A 26,545-nucleotide genomic window follows, 5' to 3' on the forward strand; every position below is an offset into this window, starting at 1 on the left:
CCCCCCCCCCGGGCGAAAGAACGAACCCCCCCAAAAAAAAAAAAAAAAAAAAAAAAAAAAAAAGAAATACAGTAAATGTAATATATACACACAGTAATTACAACATAAAATAAAATGAGAGAACTGAGACCAAGCTTAACAGTAATGTGAATAAATACAAATGGGCTTAATTCACTTATTACAAGAAAAAGGGGGGCAAATGTGGTGGCTCACACCTATAATCCTAGCACTTTGGGAGGCTGAGGCGGTAGGACTGCTTGAAGCCAGGAGTTCAAGACCAGCCTGGCCAACATAGGAAGACACTATCTTTATTTATTTAAAATAATAATAATAATATTTTTAATAAAATATTAAAGCTAAGCTACGAGGACACAAAGGCATAAGAATGATACAATGGACTTTGGGGACTGAGAAGAAAGGGTGGGAGGTGGGTGAGGGACAAAAGACTACACATTGGGTATACAGCTTGGGTGATGGGTGCACCAAAATCTCAGAAATCACCACTATAGGACTTATTCATGTAACCAAACACCAACCATTCCCCAAAACCTACTGAAATAAAAAAGAAACTGAAAAATAAAAATGAAAAAACCTAAAAATATGTAAAAGCTACGTTTTCCATGTAAAGTCAGCGAAGTATCAAAGACAACTGCATTTAATTACTATTACATATGTCTGGCTGGGCTATTCTGTTGATGGGTCAGCAATATTTAGGTGAATAATAAAATAAAAACATATACAATCAAAAAATAAATAAATAAAAAGGGTTTAACATTGCCTCATAAAGCAAAGCCCAGCACTATGCTGCATACAAGAGACATGCTTAAAACACATTCATGCAAAAGGCTAAAATTAAAAGGGTTGGACAAAAATTTACCAAATGCCTAATAAACCTGCACGTGTTCCTGATGCGGTTTGGCTCTGTGACTCCATCCAAATCTCATGTTGAATTACGATCTTCAGCGTTGGAGGAGGGGCCTGCTGGAAAGTAACTGGAACGTGGGGGTAGATTTCCCTCTTGTTCATTTTTTTTTTTTAAAGACAGAGTTTTGCTCTTGTTGCTGAGGCTGGAGTGCAGCGGCGCCATCTTGGCTCACTGCAGCCTCCACCTCTGGGGTTCAAGTGATTCTCCTGCCTCAGCCTCCTGAGTAGCTGGGATTACAGGCGCATGCCACCATGCCCAGCTAACTTTTTGTATTTTTAGTAGAGATAGGGTTTCATCATGTTGGCCAGGCTGGTCTCGAATTCCTGACTTTAGGTGATTCACCCACCTTGGCTTCCCAAAGTGCTGGGATTACAGGTGTGAGCCACCACGCCCGGCCTCCCCCTTCTTCTTGTGATAGTGAGAGTTCTCACAAGATCTGGTTGTTTAGTGTGTGGCACTTCCCCCTTTGCTCTCTCTCTCCTGTTGCCATGTGAGACATGCCTTGCTTCTCCTTCACCTTCCACCATAATTGTAAGTTTCCTGAGTCCTCCCCAGAAGCAGAAGCCTGTCCAGCCTGTGGAACCATAAGTCAATTAAACCTCTATTCTTTTTTTTTTTTTTTTTTTTGAGACGGAGTCTCACTTAGTCACCCAGGCTGGAGTGCAGTGGCGTGATCTCGGCTCCGCCTCCCGGGTTCACACCATTCTCCTGCCTCAGCCTCCCAAGTAGCTGGGACTACAGGTGCCCGCCACCACGCTCGGCTAATTTTTTGCATTTTTAGTAGAGACGGGATTTCACTGTGTTAGCCAGGATGGTCTCGATCTCCTGACCTCATGATCCGCCCACCTCGGCCTCCCAAAGTGCTGGGATTACAGGCATGAGCCACCGCGCCCGGCCTGAACTTCTATTCTTTACAAACTACCCAGGTCGTTCTTTATAGGAGTGTGAGAACAGACTAATACAGTACCCGAATCTAAAATAAAAGTTAAAAAAAAAATTTTAAAAATAAATAATAAATAAACAAAGTCAAGACAATAGAGAATAAGAATAATATCCAGGACACTTGGTTAGGAATTAGAGAAAGCTAAAAGTGAGCTGAGATCACACCACTGCACTCCACCCTGGGCAACACAGCAAGACTCTGTCTCAAAAAAAAAAAAAAGAATGCAAGAAGAAATATAAATATTCTCTAATGGGAGACTTTTAACATACCATTCACAGAATGAGACAGATTAAATGGACAAAATATGAGTAATAACATAAAGAACCTAAACCACATAATCAGTAAGGTTGATCTTTTGGATGTATATATATTGAACACCACACCCTGATCATATAGAATATACTTTTTCGCCGGGCGCGGTGGCTCAAGCCTGTAATCCCAGCACTTTGGGAGGCCGAGACGGGCGGATCACGAGGTCAGGAGATCGAGACCATCCTGGCTAACACGGTGAAACCCCGTCTCTATTAAGAAATACAAAAAACTAGCCGGGCGAGGTGGCGGGCGCCTGTAGTCCCAGCTACCCGGGAGGCTGAGGCCGGAGAATGGCGTGAACCCGGGAGGCGGAGCTTGCAGTGAGCTGAGATCCGGCCACTGCAGTCCAGCCTGGGTGACAGAGCGAGACTCCGTCTCAAAAAAAAAAAAAAAAAAAAAAAAAAAAAAAAAGAATATACTTTTTCTCACGTGCACATAAAATATTCACAAAACTTGGTCAAATACTAGGGCACAAAGAAAACAACCTCAGAAGATTCCTTAAGATATATATATTACAAACAACACTGATCACAATCAATAAAACAAAATTAATAGTTAGAAATTGACAAGCTGCTTCTAAAATTCATATGGGAATTAAAAGGGCCTAGAACATGGCCAGGCACGGTGGCTCAGGCCTGTAATCCCAGCACTTTGGGAGGCCCAGGTGGGCGGATCACGAGGTCAGGAGATCGAGACCATCCTGGCTAACACGGTGAAACCCCGTCTCTACTAAAAAATACAAAAAAACTAGCCGGGCGAGGTGGCGGGCGCCTGTAGTCCCAGCTACTCGGGAGGCTGAGGCAGGAGAATGGCGTGAACCCGGGAGGCGGAGCTTGCAGTGAGCCGAGATCAGGCCACTGTACTCCAGTCTGGGCGACAGAGCAAGAGACTCCGTCTCAAAAAAAAAAAAAAAAAAAAAAAAGGGCCCAGAACAGCCAAAGCAATTTTGAACAGGAAGAAAAAAGCTAAAGGATTTATAGTACCTAATTTCAACACTTACTATAAAGCTACAGTTCTGGCCGGGCGCGGTGGCTCAAGCCTGTAATCCCAGCACTTTGGGAGGCCGAGACGGGCGGATCACGAGGTCAGGAGATCGAGACCATCCTGGCTAACACGGTGAAACCCTGTCTCTACTAAAAAAATACAAAAAACTAGCCGGGCGAGGTGGCGGGCGCCTGTAGCCCCAGCTACTCGGGAGGCTGAGGCAGGAGAATGGCGTGAACCCGGGAGGCGTAGCTTGCAGTGAGCTGAGATCCGGCCACTGCACTCCAGCCAGGGCGACAGAGCCAGACTCCGTCTCAAAAAAAAAAAAAAAAAAAAGCTACAGTTCTCGGTCAGGCATGGCGGCTCTTGCCTATAATCCCAGAACTTTGAGAGGCCAAAGCAGGAGGACTGCTTGAGCCCAGGAGTTCAAGATCAGCAACATAGTGAGACCCTATCTCTCCAAATATAAAAAATTAGTGGGTGTGGTGGTGCACACCTGTGGTCCTAGCTACCTGGGAGGCTGAGGTGGGAGGTTCGCTTGCGGCAGGGAGGTGGATGCCTTAGTGAACTGTGATTGTGCCACTGCACTCTGGCCTGGGCAACATAGTGAGATCCTGTCTCAAAAAACAAAAAACTGAAGAGCAAGCTAGGACTGATTTATATACAATAGTGACATACATGACCAACAGAGGTGGTTGATAAATGCAACAAAAATGCACCACTCAAATGGTGAAATTCTTAGGAATAACCTGGGCAGGATCCACCCCTAACATTCCCCAACCAACAAAACAATGAACTGCTGTCACTGCCTACTACCCCTGGTACTACACGAGAAACACAGTACCTAATCAGGTTACTTGTCATTTGCAGGATGCATGTTCCACATCTGAGAATATTGCTAGCTTCCCTCCATTAAACAACACAAAAGAAGTCCACATTTAAGCAGGCTATGTCTGAATTGCAAAGAGCAGAAGCTCTCTTGATGCTTTTGAGCACTTATATAAGATCCACATGCAGACATGATTTTGAAAATGTCTGCAACTTGTATTTATAGAGACTGGAGATTGTGGCAAAAGCCCGTGAGTGCTACCCAACAGCAATGGCTGAGGTTTTGGATCAGAGAATTTCCAGATGTGGTGGTATGGTGATTTTTTTGTGAATGAAAGATATAAAATAATCTTGAAACCTGAAATACCCATAATGTCCTAGGTGATGTCAGAGAAACATTCTAATAAAGAAGGCAATGCCCAGAAGAGTTCCATAATATAATGGAAACAGTTTATACGAGAACATGCTACTGGAGGATTGCAAGGTAGTACTCATCGTATTCAGCATTTCCTCTACAGCCAACTTTGAAACCACCAGAGGAACTGACAGCTCCTACTGCCACAAGGATGGCACCCTAGGAACAGCTCTCATGGCTGAGCACAGGGTCTCGTGCCTGTAGTCCCAGCACTTTGGGAAGCCGAGATGGGAGGACCGCTTTAGGCCAGGAGTTCAAGACCAGCCTGGAGAACATAGGGAGAATCCATCTCTACAAAAAATACAAAAAATTAGCCAGGCATGGCGGCACATGCCTGTAGTCCCAGCTACTCAGGTGGCTGAGGCAGGAGAATCACCTGAGCCCAGGAGGTTGAGGCTGCAGTGAGCCCTGATAGCACCACTGCTCTCTACCTTGGTTACAGAGCAAGGCTCTGTCTTGAAAAAGAAAGAAAAGAAACAGAAGATACTATACCAATTTAGACTGCCATGTTACATTTCTTCAGATCAAGGAACACACCTTACAGCACATAGTATCCAACAATGGGCAAAAAGATAAAACATCAAATGGACATATTATATTGCATATCATCCTCAGAGCTGTAGTTTGGCACAGAATTGGAACGGACAATTGAAACATTTGTCAAAGGCTGGGTGCAGTAGCTCATGCCTATAATCCCAGCACTTTGGGAGACCGACTTGGGAGGATCCCTTGAGCCCAAGAGTTTGAGATGAGCCTTGGCAACATAGCTAGATCCTGTCTCTAAAATAATAATAATAATGAGAGAGAGAGAGAGAGAGAGAGAGAGAGAAAAGGCTGGGCACAGTGGCTCATGCCTGTAATCCCAGCACTTTGGGAGGCCAAGGTAGGCAGATCACCTGAGGTCAGGAGTTCAAGACCAGCCTGACCAACATGGCAAAACAGTCTCAACTAAAAATATAAAAATTAGCTGAGTGTGGTGGTGTGCAACTATAGTCCCAGCTACTTGGGAGGCTGAGGCACGAGAATCACTGGAACCCGGGAGGCAGAGGTTATGGTGAGCCGAAATTGCGCTACTGCACTCCAGCCTGGGTGACAGAGCAAGACCCTACCTCAAAAAAAAAAAAAAAAAAAAGAGAGAGAGAGAGAACAGAAAGTGGGCAACATGGCTCACGCCTTAATACCAACACTTTGGGAGGCTAAGGCGGGAGGATCACTTGAGCTCAAGAATCTGAGGCCAGCCTGGGCAACATAGGGAGACCACATCTCTACCGAAAAATACAAAAATTAACTAAGCATGATGGTGTACGCCTGTAGTCCCGGCTACTCAGGAGGCTGAAGTGGGAGGATGGCTTCAGCCCTGGAGGTTGAGGCTGCAGTGAGCCAAGGTCACACCACTGCACTGCAGCCTGGGCAACAGATCCAGACCCTAACTCAAAAAAAAAAGAGAGAGAGAGAGGAGACATGGGCCTAAAGAGCTGGCTTACACACCTTCCCAAGTTTGTGCTCACAGTCAACATGAGCAGAATCAATGGAACATTCTTGTTAGATAGATTCCGAGATTCCTCCACTTTTCTGAGAGATGAGGTGTAAAGGTGATGGGGGAAGATGCTAATATGACTATACAATTCTCCCCTATATTACCTAAACTTTCTTTCTTACTGCTTGTTGCAATGGTTCCAGGACCAGGGCTACAACTGTGGGTGCTGGAAGTAGATATGATCCTCAGCAAGAATCTGTAACTATACTTTAAAAAATATATATGCCAAAATTCCTATGGGCCTAATGAGATAGATCGTGCCTTCACCCCATCTGACAAAATTGGGGTTGACAGTGAATCCAGCTGCACTGTCTAGTGGTTGAGATACCCCATGAGTTCAGTACCAATATAACCATATGCTATATGAATGGGAAAAGACCAACGGGGAGGCATTTGCTAGATCAATATTGCTGCCAGCAACCTGGACCAGAACAGTGTGTGGGTAAAATCAGTGACAAATAGAGAGAAACAGAAGGAATAGGCCAGACGTGGTGGCTCACACCTGTAATCCCAGCACTTTGGGAGGCTGAGGCGGGTGGATCACCTGAGGTCATGAGTTCAAGACCAGCCTGGCCAACATGGTGAAAGCCTGTCTCTACTAAAAATACAAAAAGTAGTGGGCACCTGTAATCCCAGCTACTCAGGAGGCTGAGGCAGGAGAATCGCTTGGGCCTGGGAGGCAGGGGCTGCAGTGAACTGAGATCGCGCCATTGCACTCCAGCCTGGGCAACAAGAGTGAGACTTCATCTGAAAAAAAACAAAAATACAAAAATTAGCTGGGTGTGGTGGCATGAGCCTGTAATCCCAGCTACTCGGGAGGCAAAGGCAGAAGAATTGCTTGAAGCCATGAGGTGGAGGTTGCGTTGAGACGACATTGTGCCATGGCACTCCAGCCTCCAGCCTGAGAGACAGAGTAAGACTCTCTCTTAAAAAAAAAAAAAAAAAGGCCGGGCGCGGTGGCTCAAGCCTGTAATCCCAGCACTTTGGGAGGCCGAGACGGGCAGATCACGAGGTCAGGAGATCGAGACCATCCTGGCTAATACGGTGAAACTCCGTCTCTACTTAAAAAAATACAAAAAACTAGCCGGGCGAGGTGGCGGGCGCCTGTAGTCCCAGCTACTCGGGAGGCTGAGGCAGGAGAATGGCGTAAACCGGGGAGGCGGAGCTTGCAGTGAGCTGAGATCCGGCCACTGCACTCCAGCCTGGGCGACAGAGCGAGACTCCGTCTCAACAAAAAAAAAAAAAAAAGAAAGAAAGAAAGAAAAGAAATAATAGCTGAAAGTAAAGGAATGAATACATGGGTTATGCAACAAAGGAAATCCACCATCACGGTATTCTACAAAGCATTGCTTCTGACCAAGGAACTTATTTCATAGCAAAAGCAGTGGGGCAATGGGACCATGCTCATGGAATTCACAAGTCTCACCATGTTCCTCACCATGCTTTTTGAAGACTCAGTTACAGTGCCAACTAGGTGACAATACCTTGCCGGGCTGGGGCAATGTCCTGCAGGAGTCTGAATATTCTCTGAATCCACATTTAATATATGGTGTGATTTCTCCCATAGCCAGGATTCACAAGTCCAGGAATCAAGGGGGCAAAAATGCAAACGGCTCCCAGCTACTCAGGAAGCTGAGGCAGGAGAATCACTTGAACCCGGGTGGTAGAGGTTGCAGTGAGCTGAAGTCGCGCCACTGCACTCCAGCCTGGGCAACAGAGCAAGACTCCGTCTCAAAAAAAAAAAAAAAAAAAACCCCAAAAAACAAACAGAAATGCAAATGGCACTACTCACTATTATCCCTAGTAACCCACTAGCAAAATTTTTATTTCCTACCTTCGTGATCTTATGCTCCACTGATATAGGGGTCTTTGTTCCAAAAGGAGGAAAGCTTTCACCAAGGCACACAACAGTGATTTCATTGAACTGGAAGCTAAGACTGCCACACGGCCACTTGAGGCTTCTCATGCCTCTGAGGTAACAGGAAAAGAAGGGAGTTGCTGTATTGGCTGGAGCATCTGATCCTAACTACCAAGATTAAATTGACTTGCAGCAGGGCACGATGGCTCACGCCTGTAATCCCAGCACTTCGGGAGGCCAAGACAGGCAGATCACTTGAGGTCAGGAGTTCTAAGCTACCCTGGCCAACATGGTGAAACTTCGTCCTTACTAAAAATACAAAAATTAGCCAGGCGTGGTGGCAAGCACCTGTAGTCCCAGCTACTTGGAAGGCTGAGGCAGGAGAATCGCTTGAACCCAGGAGGCGGAGGTTGCAGTGAGCCAAGATCGCGCTGCTGCACTCCAGCCTAGGTGACAGCAAAACTCCATCGCAAAAAAAAAAAAAAAAAAAAGTAGGCAGGCATGGTGGCACATGCCTGTAATCCCAGCTACTTGGGAGGCTGAGGCAGGAGAATCATTTAAACCTGGGAGGCAGAGGTTGCAGTTAGCCAAGATCGCTTCACTGCACTTCAGCCTGGGCAACAGAGTGAGACTCCATCTCAAAAAAAGAAAGAAAGAAAGAAAGAAAGAAAAAAGACATTGGGTTGCTATTAAACAATGAAGATAAAGAAGAGTAGGCCTGGAATACAGAGGACCCCTTAAAGCACACTACAATGCCCTGTGATTAAAGTCAATTGAAAACTACAACAACCCAATTCAGGCAGGACTAACAGTAGTCGGCTGATATAATTTGGCTGTGTCCCCACCCAAATCTCAGAAATTACGTCTGTATATAAATATATAATTTTTTTTTTTTGAGATGGAGTTTCACTCTTGTTGCCCAGGTTGGAGTGCAATGGCACGATCTCGGCTCACTGCAACCTCTGCCTCCTGGGTTCAAGCAATCCTCCTGTCTCAGCCTCCCGAGTAGCTGGGATTACAGGCATGCACCACCACGTGCAGCTAATTTTTTGTCTTTTCAGTAGAGATGGGGTTTCACCATGTTGGTTGAAGTGGGTAGAAATCAGTGACAAATAGAGAGAAACAGAAAGAATAGGCCAGACGTGGTGGCTCACATCTATAATCCCAGCACCATGGTCAGACTGGTCTGGAACTCCTGACCTCAGATGATCTGCCCGCCTTGGCCTCCCAAAATGCTGGGATTACAGGCATAAGCTACCGCACCCGGCCAGTATATAATTTTTTTTAGAGGCAAGGTCTTGCTATGTCACCCAGGCTGGACTGGATCCTCTTCCCTCAGTCGCCTAAGTAGCTGGGACTACAGGCATGCACCACTGCCCCTGGCTACAGGACTATAATTTTTATGAGTATTTCTTCCTTATTTTGTTAGGCATATGTGTGTAGATATATAAATATATATGCATGTACATCACAAGTATTTGTTTTGTTCCCTCTCTTATCCTCTTATCATCTAACATAAAATCTATTAATACTTAACTTTGTAGTATGATATTTATTTTTTGAGACAAGGTCTCGCTGTCTCACCCAGGCTGGAGTGCAGTGGCTCAATCACAGCTCACTGCAGCCTCAACCTCCAAAGGCCCAGGCAGTCCTCCCATCTCAGCCTCCTGAGTAGCTGGGACCACAGGCACACACCACCACACCTGTCTAATTTTTGCATTTTTTATAGAGATGGGTTTTCACCATGTTGCCCAGGCTGGTCTCAAACTCCTGACCTCAAGTGACCCTCCCACTTCGGCCTCCCAAAGTGCTAGGATTATAGGCGTGAGCCACCACTCCTGGACCACAATATTTATTTAAGTTACAGGACATGAGGGGAAAGTGTGAGCATCGCCCACTGACTTTGTCTCCTCTTCTGAGGAAAAGAAGGTGTTTTTAGTTGTATATTTGACAATTGCATCATGTTAGACAGAAGTACGAGCTTGTTATATTTATTTAGAGATTAAGTATGATTTAAAGAGATGTGTATAGGTGCCAAGATAATGAGGGGTGGACTGCAATAATCAATTTGATGTGTCGATTGGACTGGATATATGCCCCAGTTATTCAATCAAACACTAATTTAAGTGTTGCTGTGAAGATATTTTGTAGATGTGATTAACATCTACAATTAAGCCAGGCATGGTGACACACACCTGTAGCCCCAGCTATTCAGGACGCTGAGGCAGGAGGATAGCTTGAGCTCACGAGTTCAAAACCAGCCTAGGCAACATAGCAAGATGCCCATCTCTTGAATAAAAAAATCTAGCCAGGAGAGTTTGACGTGCTCTCGCGAGATTTGGGCCTCTTCCTAAGCCGGCGCTCGGCGAGTTCTCCCAGGAGAAGACCATGTTCAGTTCGAGCGCCAAGATCGTGAAGCCCAATGGCGAGAAGCCGGACGAGTTCGAGTCCGGCATCTCCCAGGCTCTTCTGGAGCTGGAGATGAACTCGGACCTCAAGGCTCAGCTCAGGGAGCTGAATATTACGGCAGCCAAGGAAATTGAAGTTGGTGGTGGTCGGAAAGCTATCATAATCTTTGTTCCTGTTCCTCAACTGAAATCTCTCCAGAAAATCCAAGTCCGGCTAGTACGCGAGTTGGAGAAAAAGTTCAGTGGGAAGCATGTTGTCTTTATCGCTCAGAGGAGAATTCTGCCTAAGCCAACTCGAAAAAGCCGTACAAAAAATAAACAGAAGCGTCCCAGGAGCCGTACTCTGACAGCTGTGCATGATGCCATCCTTGAGGACTTGGTCTTCCCAAGCGAAATTGTGGGCAAGAGAATCCGCGTGAAACTGGATGGCAGCCGGCTCATAAAGGTTCATTTGGACAAAGCACAGCAGAACAATGTGGAACACAAGGTTGAAACTTTTTCTGGTGTCTATAAGAAGCTCACAGGCAAGGATGTTAATTTTGAATTCCCAGAGTTTCAATTGTAAACAAAAGTGACTAAATAAAATATATATTCACAAAAAAAAAAAAAAAAATCTAGCCAGGAGCAGTGGCTCATGCCTATATTCCCAACACTTTGAGAGGCTAAGACAGGAGGATTTCTTGAGCCCAGGAGTTTGAGCAATGCCTGGGAAACATGGCGATGCCTCCACCCCTGTAACCCCAGCATTTTGGGAGGCCAAGGTGGACAGATAGGTTGAGCCCAGGAGTTCAAGACCAACCTGGGCAACATGGTGAGACCCCGTCTCTACAAACAAAAATACAAAAAGTTAGCTGGACATGGTGGTGTGCGCCTGTAGTCCCAGCTACTTGGGAGGCTGAGGTAGGAGGATCACTTGAGCCTGGGAAGTCAAGGCTGCAGTGAGCTGAGATCACACCACTGTACTCCATTCAGCCTGAGCAATAGAATGAGATCTTACCAAAAACAAAACAAAACAAAACAAAACAAAAACACTGCTGAGGAGGGCTCAGAAGGAAGGAAGTAACACAACTAAGAAAGCTTCTATCATCTTACAAAATACAAACATCATCCTGCACAAAATGTTGGAAATATGAATGTTAAAAGTGCTTCTAGTTTGACTCAGAAGGAAATGAGGAACATGATATTGGAAACTAGATGAAAACCCATCCTTGTTATATAATGGCAGAAAACTTAACAGAATTTTATTCTGGAAATACCCAGAGGTACTTTCCATACAAATACTTCGGTATTTATTTAGCTGAGAGATTTTCGAGCAATGTGTTTGAAGGGGCGGCCTGGTTTTTTCTTACAGCTTACAGAAAAATGTGAGACATAAGAGATACATTGAGTAAGAAACTGCTAAGCAAAAAGGAACCAGCACTTGATGATTTGGGAGATTCTCAGCCGATCCAGATTGTAATAGATGCTAAAATTAGAAAATTCACTGTTGGCCAGGTAGAGTGGCTCATGCCTATAATCCCAGCACTGTAGGAGGCCAAGGTGGGAGGATCACTTGAGCTCAAGAGTTCGAGACCAGCCTTGGCAACAAAGTGAGACCCCATCTCTACAAAAAATAACAGAATTAGCCAAGTGCCTGATTGGGGTTGGAACTTTGAGCCCCACACTCAACCTCCTGGGAGGGGAGAGTGGCTGAAGGTTGACTCGATCACCAGTGGTCAATGGTTTAATCAATCATGCCTAGGTAATGAAGCCTCCATAAAAAACAAAAGGGGCGCAGTGGCTCACGCCTGTAATCCCAGCACTTTGGAAGGCCAAGGCAGGCGGATCACGAGGTCAGGAGATTGACACCATCCTGGCTAATATGGTGAAACCCTGTCTCTACTAAAAATACAAAAAATTAGCCGGGCATGGTGGCACACACCTGTAGTCCCATCTACTTGGGAGGCTGAAGCAGGAGAATCACTCGAACCCGGGAGGCAGAGGTTGCAGTGAGCCAAGATCTCGCTGTTGCACTCCAGCCTGGGCGACAGAGCAAGACTTTGCCTCAAAAAAAAAAAAAAAAAAAAAAAAGAGGGGGAGCACTGGGGGTGGTAGCTCACGCCTGTAGTCCCAGCTACTCAGGAGGCTGAGACAGGAGGATAGCTGGGCTGGAGCCCAGGAAGTTGAGGCTGCAGTGAACTGTGATCATGCCACTGCACTACAGCCTGGATGACAGAGTGAGACCTTGTCTCAAAAAGAAAAAAAAGAAAATTCACTGTTGGGAAAGCATGCTCTTTTCCTGGAAAGATTAGATATGTGACTCAAGGATCTGATGACCCATTTCAGCAGAATCAGGAATAGAGATGGGATTATCCAAGAAAGCTCTGTGGATGGCCTTCTTGTCTAATAGGAACACACACAGGAGAATGACAAGGCTTTTGAGAATGTTATACCAGTACAAACACTGCCAGCTTAAACGGAAAGAAACAGAGAAAAGACAAAATGACAGAAGGCTGTCAGACTTCCAAAATTTTACAGGCAGGAAATGGGCTAATTGAACTGTCTGGTTATAAACATGTGCTACCTTCAAGAAAAAGGAAGAATGACTCCAAGGGCAGAACCACAGGTGCAGAGGCATGGGTGAGGCAGAGGCCAAGAGAGCAAAGCAACAGGAGATTTTTTTTTTTTTTTTTTTTTTTGAGACAGAGTCTTGCTCTGTCCCCCAGGCTGGAGTGCAGTGGCAGGATCTCAGCTCACTGCAACCTCCGCCTCCTGAGTCCAAGCGATTCTCCTGCCTCAGCCTCCTGAGTAGCTGGGATTAGAGGGGTGCGCCACCCGTGCCTGGCTAATTTTTGTATTTTTAGTAGAGACAGGGTTTCATCATGTTGGCCAGGCTGGTCTCGAACTCCTGACCTCAGGTGATCCACCTGCCTCAGCCTCCCAAAGTGCTAGGATTACAGGTGTGAGCCACCATGCTCTGCCTCAACAGGGGATTCTTTTCAGGCCTTAATCTAACGATATTTTCCCTACTGGGTTTCAAACTCGATTGGGATCAGTGAACCCTTTATGACTTCCAATTTCTGCCTTTTGGAATGGGAATATCTATCCTATGCCTATCCCACCATTGTAGTTTTGGAAACAGGTAACTTGTTTTCCAGTTTCACAGATCCACAGGCAGAAACCGATGCCGTAATGGGTTAAGACTTTGGGGTATGTTGGGATGGGATGAATGTATTTTGCATGTGGGATGGACATAAATTTGGAGGCTAGAGGAAAAACTATAGTGTTGAATGGTGTGCTCCCCCAAAAGATATATCCACATCCTAACACCCAGGCATGGTGAATGTTACCTGGGTGTTATTTGGAAAAAGGATCTCTGCAGATGTAGTTAAGGATCTGAGTTGAGATCATTCTGGATTAACTGGGTAGCCCCTAAATGAAATGACAAGTGTCTTTTTCCAGAAGAGGAGAGGGGAATGATGCTATACTTCCAGGGCACCATTCAGGTCGCCATCACAGTGGCCAAGAGTAGCATCACAGTTGTCATAGTGTCATGGCAGCTGATGATAAACAGCCTACACAGATGGCTGCAGGTTAGGAAGACGACAAAGTGACAGAAGCATCCTCAAACAGTTCTGTTGCTATTAAAATCAATACAGGTTCAGGGCCGGGCGCAGTGGCTCATGCCTGTAATCCCAGCACTTTGGGAGGCCGAGGTGGGTGGATCACGAGGTCAGGTCAGGAGATTGAGACCAGCCTGGCTAACATGGTGAAACCCCGTCTCTACTAAAAATGCAAAATATTAGCCAGGCATGGTGGCAGGCACCTGTAGTCCCAGCTACTCGGGAGGCTGAGGCAGGAGAATAGCGTGAACCTGGGAGGTAGAGCTTGCAGTGAGCCGAGATCCCACCACTGCATTCCAGCCTGGGTGACAGAGCACTCCCTCTCAAAAAAAAAAAAAAAAAATCAATACAGTTTCACTATCCCCGATCCAAAAATCCAAAATCTTGGCCAGGTATGGTGGCTCACGCCTGTAATCCCAGCACTTTGGGATTGGAATTGATTACAATTGCTTGAACCCGGGAGGCAGAGGTTGCAGTGAGCCGAGATCGTGCCACTGCACTCCAGCCTGGGCGAGACAGAACAAGAGTCTGTCTCAAAAAAAAAAAAAAAATCCAAAATCGGAAATGCTCCAAAATACAAAACCTTTTGAGCACCAACATGATGCTCAAAGGAAATGCTCATTAAAGCATTTTGGATTCGGATTTTCAGATTAGGGATCCCGAATCAGTGAATATAACTCAAACGTTCCAAAATAAGAAAAAAACAATCCGAAACACTTCTGGTCCCGAGTATTTCAGACAAGAGAGTAAACCAAAAGATGCACTAACTAAAAATTGAAACATGAGTTGCAAATGGGAGCCAGTCGGAAAGTTTAGTAACTGTTTCATCCCTCATTTGAAACCAGTAACACTTAGGAAAACTTTCAGTGCAGAAATGTTGAGTTTTGTGATACACCACCTACCTCTCCTGACACAAAGTCATATATATTAAACAAGAGGAAACAGATCAGGGCATATCATCGCCTCAAAGGGAGCTTAGAGCAAGGTCAAATCAAAGACCTACCAAGAACCTCACTGTAAGAGTGAACAGACTAAGACTAACCAAAATACTTGAAAAGGTAAGTGGAAGAACAAAGAGATCAAGGGGGAAATTGAGAAGGAAAACTGAAAGAGAAATGCTGGATATCAAAAGAAACAAGAACAATCGACAAAAAGAATGTAAGAACAAAGAAATGGGAAAGGCAGATATAGGGCAGCTGAAAGACATATGAAACAGACAACCACATGGAATCACGCAGAGTGCTGCTCATTTCACAAAGACCAGAAAAAGAGAGAGAGAGACAGAGACAGAGAGAGAGACAGAGACAGAGAGAGAAGCTGCCAAAGCTGCTGTTCTGCTAAAAACAGGCAGAAATGGAATTCAAGAGGAAAGTTTTTTTTTCTTTTGAGACGGAGTTTCGCTCTTGTTGCCCAGGCTAGAGTGCAATGGCAGGATCTCAGGTCACTGCAACCTCCGCCTCCCAGGTTCTAGCTATTCTCCTGCCTCAGCCTCCCGAGTACCTGGGATTACAGGCATGTGCCACCATGCCCGGCTAATTTTGTATTTTTAGTAGAGACGGCGTTTCTCCATGTTGGTGAGGCTGGTCTCGAACTCCCGACCTCAGGTGATCCGCCCGCCTCAGCCTCCCAAAGTGCTGGGATTACAGGCGTAAGCCACTGTGCCTGGCCCAAGAGGAAATCTTATGCAAGAGAAAGAAGCACTACTGCGGTCATTCAATTCTGTCTTTTTGGTGGTTCTCACTTCACAAATCAGTTTCCCTTTGGAAGCTCCTTAAGAAGCAGCACAGCATTTTGAGGCACAGATAGGAAGACTGACTATATCCAAGGTATGCTCTTCCCATGGGGACACTGAGTCCCTGTTGGGAACAATACTTTATCCATTCCTAGTCATCTGGGTATTGACTAGCACTTCCTTATTTAGTAATGCTCCTCCCACACAGACTTATTTGAGAACAAAATCATCAGAAAACTCAAATTGTGCATCATCTACCAACTCAGAAAAAAATAGAACCAGCCAGAAGAAGAGTGTTGGAAAAGCATGAAGACATCAAAAAGGAAGGGAAGATAGACTGAAGATTCAAGAGGATGGTAAAGATGAAAACACGTGGAATGCAAATTCTACTCAGATGTATCGAGGCAAGTATAGTACAGTATGCAATAACCACGGCTTCCTTTTATTTTTCTTTGAGACAGGGTCTCCCTCTGTCACCCAGGCTGGAGTGCAGTGGCATGATCTTGTGTCACTGCAGCCCCGAACTTCTGGAATCAAGCAATACTCTCACCTCAACCTCCCAAGTAGCTGGTACTACAGGCATGTGCCACTACACCCAACTAATTTTTGTATTTTTAGTAGAGACGGGGTTTCGCCAAGTTGACCAGGCTGGTCTCGAACTCCTGACCTCAAGTGATCTGCCCACCTCGGCTTCCCAAAGTGCTGGGATTACAGGTGTGAGCCACTGTGCCCACCCTTCATCCTGTAGTTTTTAAAATCTTACTTAAAAACTGAATGAGACCAAGGAGGGAGGATCACTTAAGCCCAGGAGTTCGAGACCAGCCTGGGGAACATAGAGAGACCTCCTATCTACAAGAAATTAAAAAATTAGCCAGGCATGGTGACGTGCGCCTGTAGTCTCAGCTAGTCGAGAGGCTGAGGTGGGAAGATCTGCTTGAGCCTGGGAGATTGAGGCTGCAGTGAGCTGTGATCAGGCCACTGCACTTGAGCCTGGCCAGCAGAGCAAGACTCTGTCTTGAAAACAAGTTAATGGCTCCCAGTTACTTGGAAGGCTGAGGCAGGAGAATCACTAGAACCCAGGAGTCAGAGGTTGCAGTGAACTGAGACCTGCCATTGCACTCCAGCCTGGGCGACAAAGCAAGACTCTGTCTCAAAAAAAAAAGAAAGAAATTGATGAAAAAATCTTTTCAAAAAGACAAACAGCCACAGAAGACTGGTAATATCACTTATGAAAAGGTTGTAATTGAAAATATTGTTTCCGGCCGGGTGTGGTGGTTCACACCTGTAGTCCCAGCACTTTGGGAGGCTGAGATGGGAGGATCTCTTGAGGTCAGGAGTTCGAGACCAGCCTGGCCAACATGGTAAAACCCTGTCTCTACTAAAAATACAAAAATTAGCCAGGCATGGTGGTGCACACCTGTAATCCCAGCTACTTGAGAGGCTGAGGCAAGAGAACTGCTTGAACCTGGGAGGTGGAGGTTGCAGTGAGCTGAGATTACACCGCTGCACTCCAGCCTGGACAAAAAAGCAAGACTCCATCTCAAAAAAAAAAAAAAAAAAAAGAAAGAAAGAAAAATAAAATAAAATATTGTTTCTATCATCCATATGAAGATTTAACAAAAGATTTCTTTTTTTTTTATATGTGGGGCATTTGTTCAGAGAGATGTCACAAGTTTTGTGCCCCTCATCACAATGACCCCAGATTCCCATTGGGTGTGTTGTAAACAGAGGAAGCATTCTTCAGGCCCTGTGCTCTAAGCACACCCCAGAAGATTTCTTGACACTCAAGTATTAGGAACTGCCGCATGCAGTGGTTCACACCTGTAATCCCACCAACTCAGGAGGCTGAGGCACGAGGAGTGCTTGAGGCCAGGAGTTCAAGACTAGAGTGGACAACGTAGTGAGATTCTGTCTCTACAAAAATAAAAATTAAAAAATTAGCCAGGCATGTTGGTGTGCGCCTATGGTCCCAGCTATTCGGGAGACTCAGGTGGAAGACTCTGACTGAAAAAAAAAAAAAAAAAAAAAACATAGCCAGGCACAGTGGCTCAGGCCTGGAATCCCAGCACTTTGGGAGGCTGAGGCGGGAGGATGACTTGAGCTCAGGAGTTCAGGACCAGCCTGGGCAACACAGACCTCATCTCTACTAAAAATTTTTTAAAAATTAGCTGGATGTGATGACAAGCACCTGCAGTCCCTGCTACTCAGGAGGCTTAGGTGGGAGGATCATTTGAGTACAGTAGTTCGAGGCTGCAATGAGCTATGATTGTGTCACTGCACTCCAGCCTGGGAGATGAAGCAAGATGCTGTCTCTAAGAAAATAATAATAATAAGGTAATAAAAAATTAGGTATCAGGAACTCTCCACTATAAAGGAATTATTGATTTCTCTGTATAAGTATTGCAATTTTTTTTTTTTTTTTTTTTTGAGACAGAGTCTTGCTCTGTCACCCAGGCTGGAGTGCAGTGGCACAATCTCAGCTCACTGCAAACTCTGCCTCCTGGGTTCAGGTGATTCTCCTGCCTCAGCCTTCCAAGTAGCTGGGATTACACACACGCGCCACCACGCCTGGCTAATTCTGTATTTTTAGTAGAGATGGGGGTTCTACCATGCGCCACCACGCCTGGCTAATTTTTGTATTTTTAGTAGAGATGGGGGTTTTACATTGGCCAGGCTGGTCTCGAACTCCTGAGACCACCTCAGCCTCCCAAAGTGCTGGGATTACAAGTGTGAGCCACCGCGCCCAACTAAGGCATTGTAATTCTTGATTGCAGCTCCTGCTCTGCTGTGTCTTCCTAGAATATACAGATTAAGCAAGACTTCAGGACCAGGCATGGTGGCTCACGCCTGTACTCCCAGCACTTTGGGAAGCTGGGGTGAGTGGATCACTTGAGCTCAGGAGTTCAAGACCACCCTGACCAACATGGTGAAATTCCATCTACTAAAAATACAAAAATCAGGCTGGGCACGGTGGCTCATGCCTGTAATCCCAGCACTTTGGAAGGTCAAGGTGGGCAAATCACCTGAGGTCGGGAGTTCAAGACTAGCTTGACCAACATGGAGAGACCCCATCTCTACTAAAAATACAAAACTAGCCAGGCATCGTGGTGCACGCCTGTAATCCCAGGCTACTCGGGAGGCTGAGGCAGGAGAATCACTTGAATCCGGGAGGCGGAGGTTGCAGTGAACTGAGATCGCCCCACTTGTTGCCAGCCTGGGCAAGAAGAGCGAAACTCCAACTCAAAAAAAAAAAAAAAATTAGCAGGTAATGGTGGTGCACGCCTGTAGTCCCAGTTACTTGGAAGGCTGAGGGACGAAATTGCTTGAACAGAGGTTGCAGTGAGCCAAGATCATGCCACTGCACTCCAGTCTGGGTGACAGAGTGAGACTCCATCTCAAAAAAAAAAAAAAAAAAAAGACTGCAAAGTTTTCTTGTTCGGTAAGTTCAGTAGGATTGCTGACACGCATGCCTACTTTCTAAAACTTGTATTGATATTTTCTTCTTTTTTTCTTCCTTTTATTCTAATATTTATTTATACCTAGAAGCATCCTAAAATACACAGGAAACAAAGGCAACAAGCAAATAAATAACAAATAAATAAAAGGCAGATTGGGAGCCATGCGGGGTGGCTCACGCCTATAATCCCAGGACTCAGGGATTATGGGCGGATCACTTGAGGTCCAGGGTTCAAGACCAGCCTGGCCAACATGGTGAAACTCCATCTCTACTAAAAATACGAAAATTAGGCCGGTGTGATGGTGCACGCCTCTGGTCCCAGCTACTTGGGAGGCTGAGGCAGGAGAATTGCTTGAACCTGGGAGGCAAAGGTTGCAGCAAGCCGAGATCGCACCACTGCACTCCAACCTGGCGACAGAGCAAGACTCCATCTCAAAAAAAAAAGTCACATACTGTATAATTTCATTTATATAACAGTCGTGAAATGATAACATTCTAGAGATAGAGAACAGATTAGTGTCGGGGTTAGGAACCTGGAGGCGATAGATGGCAGGCACAATGGTAGCAGGTCTGGTTGTGAAATGGCAGCAGGAGACATCTCGGGGTTGTGTCAATGGCCACATCCTTGTTGTGATGTTATTCTGGAAGGTGTCACTATTGGAGGAAACTGGATCTCTCTGTATTATTCCTACAATTGCCTGGGAATCGATACTGATCTCAAAATCAAAGTTTAATTTTTAAAAATGCATAGCTCACCTAGGATGGTCGCGTAACTGATTTAGACTGTGGCTACGCAGTAGTAACCAGAGGGTGTCGAGAACAAGGTCGGGTAGGAGGGAATCTCCTGGACACAGAAGAGAACAAGTAAGAACATGGTGGTGGGAGCCACGCTGCCTGGGTTTGAATCTTGGCTCTGACTCATGCTTGTGCTGTTACTCTGGCTAAGTTACTGCCTTCCTCTGAGCCTCAGTCTTGTCATCTGTGAAACTTGGGTGAATTCATATGTGGAATCAAGGCCGGGTGCAGTGGCTCACACCTGTAATCCCAGCACTTTGGGAGACCGAGGCAGGTGGATCACCTGAGGTCAGGAGTTTGAGACCAGCCTGGCCAACATGGTGAAATCTGTCTCTACTAAAAATACAAAAATCAGTTGGGCGTGGTGGCGTGCACCTGTAATCCCAGCTACTCAGGAGGCTGAAGCAGGAGAATGGCTTGAAGCTGGGAAGTGGAGGTTGCAGTGAGCCGAGATCAAGCCACCTCACTCCAGCCTAGACAACATGAGAAGACTCTGTCTCAAACACACACACACACACGTGGAATCGCTTAGGGCAGCACCTGACACACAGCCAGCATTCAAGAGTTTGTTATGAGAAGAATATACATTTGTAAATACTTAAATACTATTATTTAATTAAATCTTCAAAGAGTTATGAAAGGCAAAGAAGGACCCTTCTCAACTGAATAACACTAAAGTGATGACAAGTAAATGCTAAACATAATCCTAAATTGGATCCTTTTGCTATAATGGATGCTATTGGGACATCCAAACACGACGCAGTCCATTCGCCTTGGAACTGCCATCCACAAACCAAGCATCTTTTTGTTGGTCAGTTGAGAGCTGGAGCATTGTCCAGTCGATGATAGAACTGACCAACTCCTCCTTCATTAGTCCTGGTGGAAGAGTCTACCTGGTTGTGAAAACTGCTAACTCTGCACTCCCCTGGCAGCATATTCTTGTACGAACCATTTCCATGTAATTATGGAACTCCTCTGGGCACTGCACTCCCTATTGGAGCTTTACACTATCACCCAAGACATCATGGATATTTTAGGTTTCAAAATTATTTTATGTCCTTCAATCATAAGGGCACTTTCTTTTTTTTTTTTTTTTTGAGACGGAGTCTCGCTCTGTCGCCCAGGCTGGAGTGCAGTGGCGCTATCTCGGCTCACTGCAAGCTCCGCCTCCCGGGCTTACGCCATTCTCCTGCCTCAGCCTCCCGAGTAGCTGGGACCACAGGCGCCCGCCACCTCGCCCGGCTAGTTTTTTGTATTTTTTAGTAGAGACGGGGTTTCACCGTGTTCGCCAGGATGGTCTCGATCTCCTGACCTCGTGATCCGCCCGTCTCGGCCTCCCAAAGTGCTGGGATTACAGGGCACTTTCAATTAATGTCTAATCCAAGCTCAACTGGAAATTCTCTAGTCCAAAGTCCCAGATTACCACTAGGAGGCGCTCTTAGGCTTTTGCCATAAACGCCAGTCTCTGTTCCACAAAGGGCTATTGTACAGATAATCTGTCTGCGCCGGCACCCCAGGTTCTATTCTATACTTCGTAGGCCTGGGCAATCTTATTGGTTCCCATTTAGCATGTCCAAGTAATACTGCTTGAAGGGTGGATTTACAATACTAGAGAGGGGAAACATTCCACAGTCAGATACAATTTCAATCTCCATAATACATTAAGGTAAAAGAGATGCAACCATTTCAAATAAAGCCTGTTCAAATCTGCAAATTTTCCAAACTTTCACCTTAATCCCATCAACCCTTACATTCCTCCACTGGGATTTCATCAACAGGTTTGTGTGTCACAATACTAGTTAGAGGAAGTGTTCCCTGTCAGTCATAACATCCATTCCCATAAAACATTCAGGTAAAACCTGTTTGTTTTTATTTTTTAAAAAAACTAATTATTTATTTATTTATTTATTTGAGACTGAGCCTCGCTCTGTCGCCTAGGCTGGAGTGCAGTGGCGCGATCTCGGCTCACTGCAGCCTCCCCCTCCCAGGCTCCAGCGATTCTCCTGCCTCAGACTCCCAAGAAGCTGGGACTACAGGCACGTGTCACCACACCAAGCTAATTGTTTTTTTTTTTTTTTTTAAATTTTCAGTAGAAACAGGGTTTCACCACGTGAGGCAGGCTGGTCTCGAACTCCTGACCTCAAGTGATCCACCCGCCTCGGCCTCCCAAAGTGGTGGGATTACAGGGGTGAGCCACTGCACCCAGCCACAAAGCCTGTTTAAACACATTCCAATTTTCACCCAAATGTACACCTTAATCCTATCAACTGTTACATTTCTATATTCTCCCAATCTAGTTGTAGCCCATGTTACACCTTCACTAATGGATTTTGGTACCTCCATATATGAGGCTTCCATGTAAAGGAGTCCCAGAAAGTTCTCTTTTCCTCCCATTTTACCCAGAGACTTCTCTTTGCCACCCATTTTGTGTGCATAAAGCTTTGAGTCCCCATCCCGGGGTGGAGTCAAAGAACCTTTGCCCTTGGTCTTTTTTATTTTATTTTATTTTATTTTGTTTTATTTTATTCACTTTTTTTTTTTTTTTTCTGAGATAGAGTCTCGCTCTGCCCCCAGGCCAGAGTGCAGTGGTGCGATCATGGCTTACTGCAGGCTTGACCTCCCCAGCTCAAGTGATCCTCCCACCTCAGCTTCACAAGCAGCTGGAATTACAGGCGTGCACCACCATGCTCAGCTAATTTTTTTTTTTTTTTTGTAGAGATGGGATTTCGCTATGTTGCCCAGGCTGGTTTTGAATTCCTGGGCTCAAGTGATCCACCTGTCTCAGCCTCCCAAAGTGCTGGGATTACAGGCCTGAACTACAGCACCCGGACTGACCTTGGCCAATATTTTTGGTTTTTTTTTTTTTTTTGAGACGGAGTCTCGCTCTGTCGCCCAGGCTGGAGTGCGGTAGCACGATCTCGGCTCACTGCAAGCTCCGCCTCCCGGGTTCACGCCATTCTCTTGCCTCAGCCTCCTGAGTAGCTGGGACTACAGGCGCCCGCCACTACGCCCGGCTAGTTTTTCTATTTTCAGTAGAGACAGGGTTTCACCGTGTTAGCCAGGATGGTCTCCACCTCCTGACCTTGTGATCCGCCCGCCTCGGCCTCCCAAAGTGCTGGGATTACAGGCGTGAGCCACCGCGCCAGCCGGTCAATTTTTTACCTCGACTAATCTGCCTGGCTAATGCCCCAGGCAGTTGATGGCGGAGTTCTCATTGTAATCTTTGCCTTTCCAGCTTTTTAAATTCCTCCCACACTGTGATAAATGGAATCAACTTGTTAAGGACCCTTTAGTGTTTGGGGACTAAGGAAGATCCCTTTGGCCCACCCAACCTTGATGGTGCTGTTTTAAGACTTCTGTTTCAACATCATCAGTTTCCATTTTATTCATCCCTTTTTTTTCTTTTTTTTTTTTTTGAGACACGGAGTCTCGCTTTGTCACCCAGGCTGGAGTGTAGTGGTGTGATCTTGGCTCACTGCAACCTCTGCTTCCCAGGTTCAAGCGATTCTCCTGCCTCAGCCTCCCAAGTGCTGGGACTACAGGCATGCGCCACCACACCTGCTAATTTGTATTTTTTAGTAGAGACAGGGTTTCACTATATGTTGGCCAGGCTGGTCTCAAACTCCTGACCTCAGGTGATCTGCCTGCCTGGGCCTCCCAAAGTGCTGGGATTACAGGCATAAGCCACCAAGCCCAGCCATCCCATTTCTTTTTTCTTTTTTTATTTTTTCTTTCTTTCTTTTTTTTTTTTTTTTTTTTTTTTTTGAGACTGAGTCTCTCCCTGTCACCCAGGCTGGAGTGCAGTGGCGCGATCTCGGCTCACTGCAACCTCTGCCTCCCGGGTTCGAGCAATTCTCCTGCCTCAGCCTCCCGAGTAGCTGGGACTACAGGCACCCGCCACCACGCCCGGCTAATTTTTTTTGTATTTTTTAGTAGAGATGGGGGTTCACCATATTAACCAGGCTGGTCTTGAACTCCTGACCTTGTGATCCACCCACCTCGGCCTCCCAAAGTGCTGGGATTACAGGCATGAGCCACTGCGCCCGGCCATCCCATTTCTTAATAGCCACTGAGAGATTTCCACTTTGCTGGTAGACTTGACTCTTCCCTAGGCTTCTCCTCATTTTCATGTTGACTTAATGTTTTCATTAGCAGCTGTGGGATCCCTGAAGGGAAGCTGGGGCAGCAAATTCAATGAGGTTTTTGGGACTATTGCTGTATTTTGCAGCTAAAAGTTTACATGAGGTGCCTATGCAAAAAGACCCCTTAACCATAGCTGAATATGGCCTGGGTAACGGGCATATTCAGCAGGTGAATATCACAGGCACCATAAAGCCAGTCCATCATATCAGCTGCTTCATCAGGGGTGCTCCTCTTGGCATATGTTACACAGTCCCGTACTTAGGGTTGTGAAAGAAAAATAAATCTCGGGACTCCAAAATCATTAAGCCAAGGAGTGTTAGGCAACCCTGCTTCACATTTTATTCCCAAGTAAGATAGCTACAAATATTTAAAAAAAAAAAAAGGCTACATGCCTCCCTCACAATTTGCCCACAAGAAAATACCTTGTGGGCCTCAAGACCTTTACCTTAAGATGTTCTGGGCTGGGCGCGGTGGCTCACACCCATAATCCCAGACTTTGGGAGGCCGAGCCTGACCAACATGGTAAAACCCTGTCTCTACTGAAAATACAAAAATTAGCCGGGCGTGGTGGTGCGTGTCTGTAATCCCAGATACTTGGAGGCTGAGGCAGGAGAGTCGCTTGAACCCGGGAGGCAGAGGTTGCAGTGAGTCGAGATCACGCCACTGCACTCCAGCCTGGGCGTCTCAAAAAAAAAAAAGTTCTGTTGAATTTCACCCTGGCAACCTAAATTGATAGCTTATCTTCACAGGTGCAGGATGACAAAGGACACACAGAACTCAATGTCCTCCCTCTGCTCACCTGAGACAAAAGGATATCTGATTGCTTCCTCTGCCCTGTTGTTTCATTAGGCAGACTATTCTATCCCCTCTCACATGTAAATTATGTATTCAGTGACAAGCTGACCAAAGATCCAAGAGAATGCAATCTTTTGTCTCTTATCTACCTATGACCTGGAAGCCCCCACTTCAAGTTGTCCCGCCTTTCCGAACGGAATCAATGGACATCTAACATATACCTTGGGCACCGGTTCTCAGTATCTCCTGAGTGCTGTGTCACTTACCATTGGTCACTCATATTTGGTTCAGAATAAATCTCTTCAAATATTTTACAGAGTTTGAATCTTTTCGTCGACAGGGTAAACACACTTTACAGGGGCTTTGGGCGAGTCTGGCATGCTAGGTCTTCCCTCATGAATAACTTCTTGTGTTTTTGTGTGTCTGGCTCTAGTATAGCCATCTGTGATTGGTCACTATGAGCTGTGGGTCCTGCATCAACCCAGACACGCTCTTCCACTCTACAGCATTCAAAATCAAACATACTACCACTATAAATTAGCTACTCTCACAATCCATTTCAGTAAAGGATTTTCTGGCACTATTAAGTGATTATAGTAAAGTCACAGGATACAGGCTTAATAAAAGTCAATTGTTTTCCTATATACCCGAAATGAACAATTGATATTTGAAATTAAAAACACAATACCATTTACGTTAGCACCAAAAAGAGAAAATATACATAAACCTAACAAAATATCTAGAAGACATACATGAGGAAAATCAAACAAAATTTGACATGAAATATATCAGAAAATATAAGTAAACAGAGAGATATTGTATGTTTATTGACAGAAATGTTAGAATAGTTAGGTAGTTATCTTAGGTAGTTAGACATGAGCAGAGCAGGAGAGCACCACCCCCCAAATCCCACCAGGAGGTGATGGTCAGGCAGTTAAAATTGTTTCTCTAAAATAATAATTGCTCCCTGCTCCTCCTCCTTCTCTTCCTCCTGCTCCTCCTCCTCCTCCTGCTTCTCTTCCTCCTCCTGCTTCTCCTCCTCCTGCTGCTCCTCCTCCTCCTGCTGCTCCTCCTCCTCCTGCTGCTTCTCCTCCTCCTGCTCCTCTTCCTCCTGCTCCTCTTCCTCCTCCTCCTCCTCCTCCTCCTGCTGCTTCTCCTCCTCCTGCTCCTCCTCCTTTTCTTTCTCCTCCTCCTCCTGTTCCTTCTCCTTCTCTTTCTCCTCCTCCTCTTTCTCCTCCTCCTTTTTCTCCTGCTAATCCTCCTCCTCCTGCTCCTCCTAAAAAAAAAAAAAGAAAAAAAAACAATAAAAAATAAAAATAATAATTGGTTGCAGCTGGCGCCAGGGAAAGGCAGTCTCTCAATAGATACAAAAAAACCTGAAACTGGTGATCAGCAGCTTCCCAATAAGATCTCAGGAGTTGGGCCAGTGGGCTCAAGACATGTGCACTACGATGCAAAATGGCCGAGTTTAACTGGTATGTAACCTTCCTTTAGGAACACTCCACTGGTAACGGAAAAACTCCTCAAGTGAGCATGCGTACAACTTCAGTAACCACAATGTGCATGCAGCCCCTTCCCAAGCGCTGACAAGCCACTGCACATGCGGACAGCCCACCCCAAGGTAAGAATCAGAGGAGTAATATAGACCCAGGAAGCATAAAACCCCAAGTCGGCCGGGCACGGTGGCTCAAGCCTGTAATCCCAGCACTTTGGGAGGCCGAGACGGGTGGATCACGAGGTCAGGAGATCGAGACCATCCTGGCGAACACGGTGAAACCCCGTCTCTACTAAAAAATACAAAAAACTAGCCG

General features: G+C 45.8%; 1 protein-coding gene, 1 non-coding gene and 1 pseudogene across 3 annotated transcripts in view; 1 reads left to right on the forward strand and 2 right to left on the reverse strand.

The window, feature by feature from the left end:
• ZNF157 (zinc finger protein 157) overlaps window positions 1-26,545 on the reverse strand; it is a 46,190-nt gene that overhangs the window by 8,743 nt on the left and 10,902 nt on the right. The gene's annotated exons all lie outside the window — the stretch shown is intronic.
• On the forward strand, window positions 10,120-10,807 carry LOC112615816 (annotated as a pseudogene). Its single transcript, XR_003117474.1, has one exon. The product of XR_003117474.1 is annotated as a 40S ribosomal protein S7 pseudogene (transcript).
• Window positions 17,183-17,311, reverse strand: LOC112616752. The gene has a single exon (XR_003117773.1). It is a non-coding gene; the product is annotated as a small nucleolar RNA SNORA11 (small nucleolar RNA).

Source organism: Theropithecus gelada, chromosome X (genome assembly GCF_003255815.1).
Source record: "Theropithecus gelada isolate Dixy chromosome X, Tgel_1.0, whole genome shotgun sequence".
Taxonomy (NCBI): domain Eukaryota; kingdom Metazoa; phylum Chordata; class Mammalia; order Primates; family Cercopithecidae; genus Theropithecus; species Theropithecus gelada.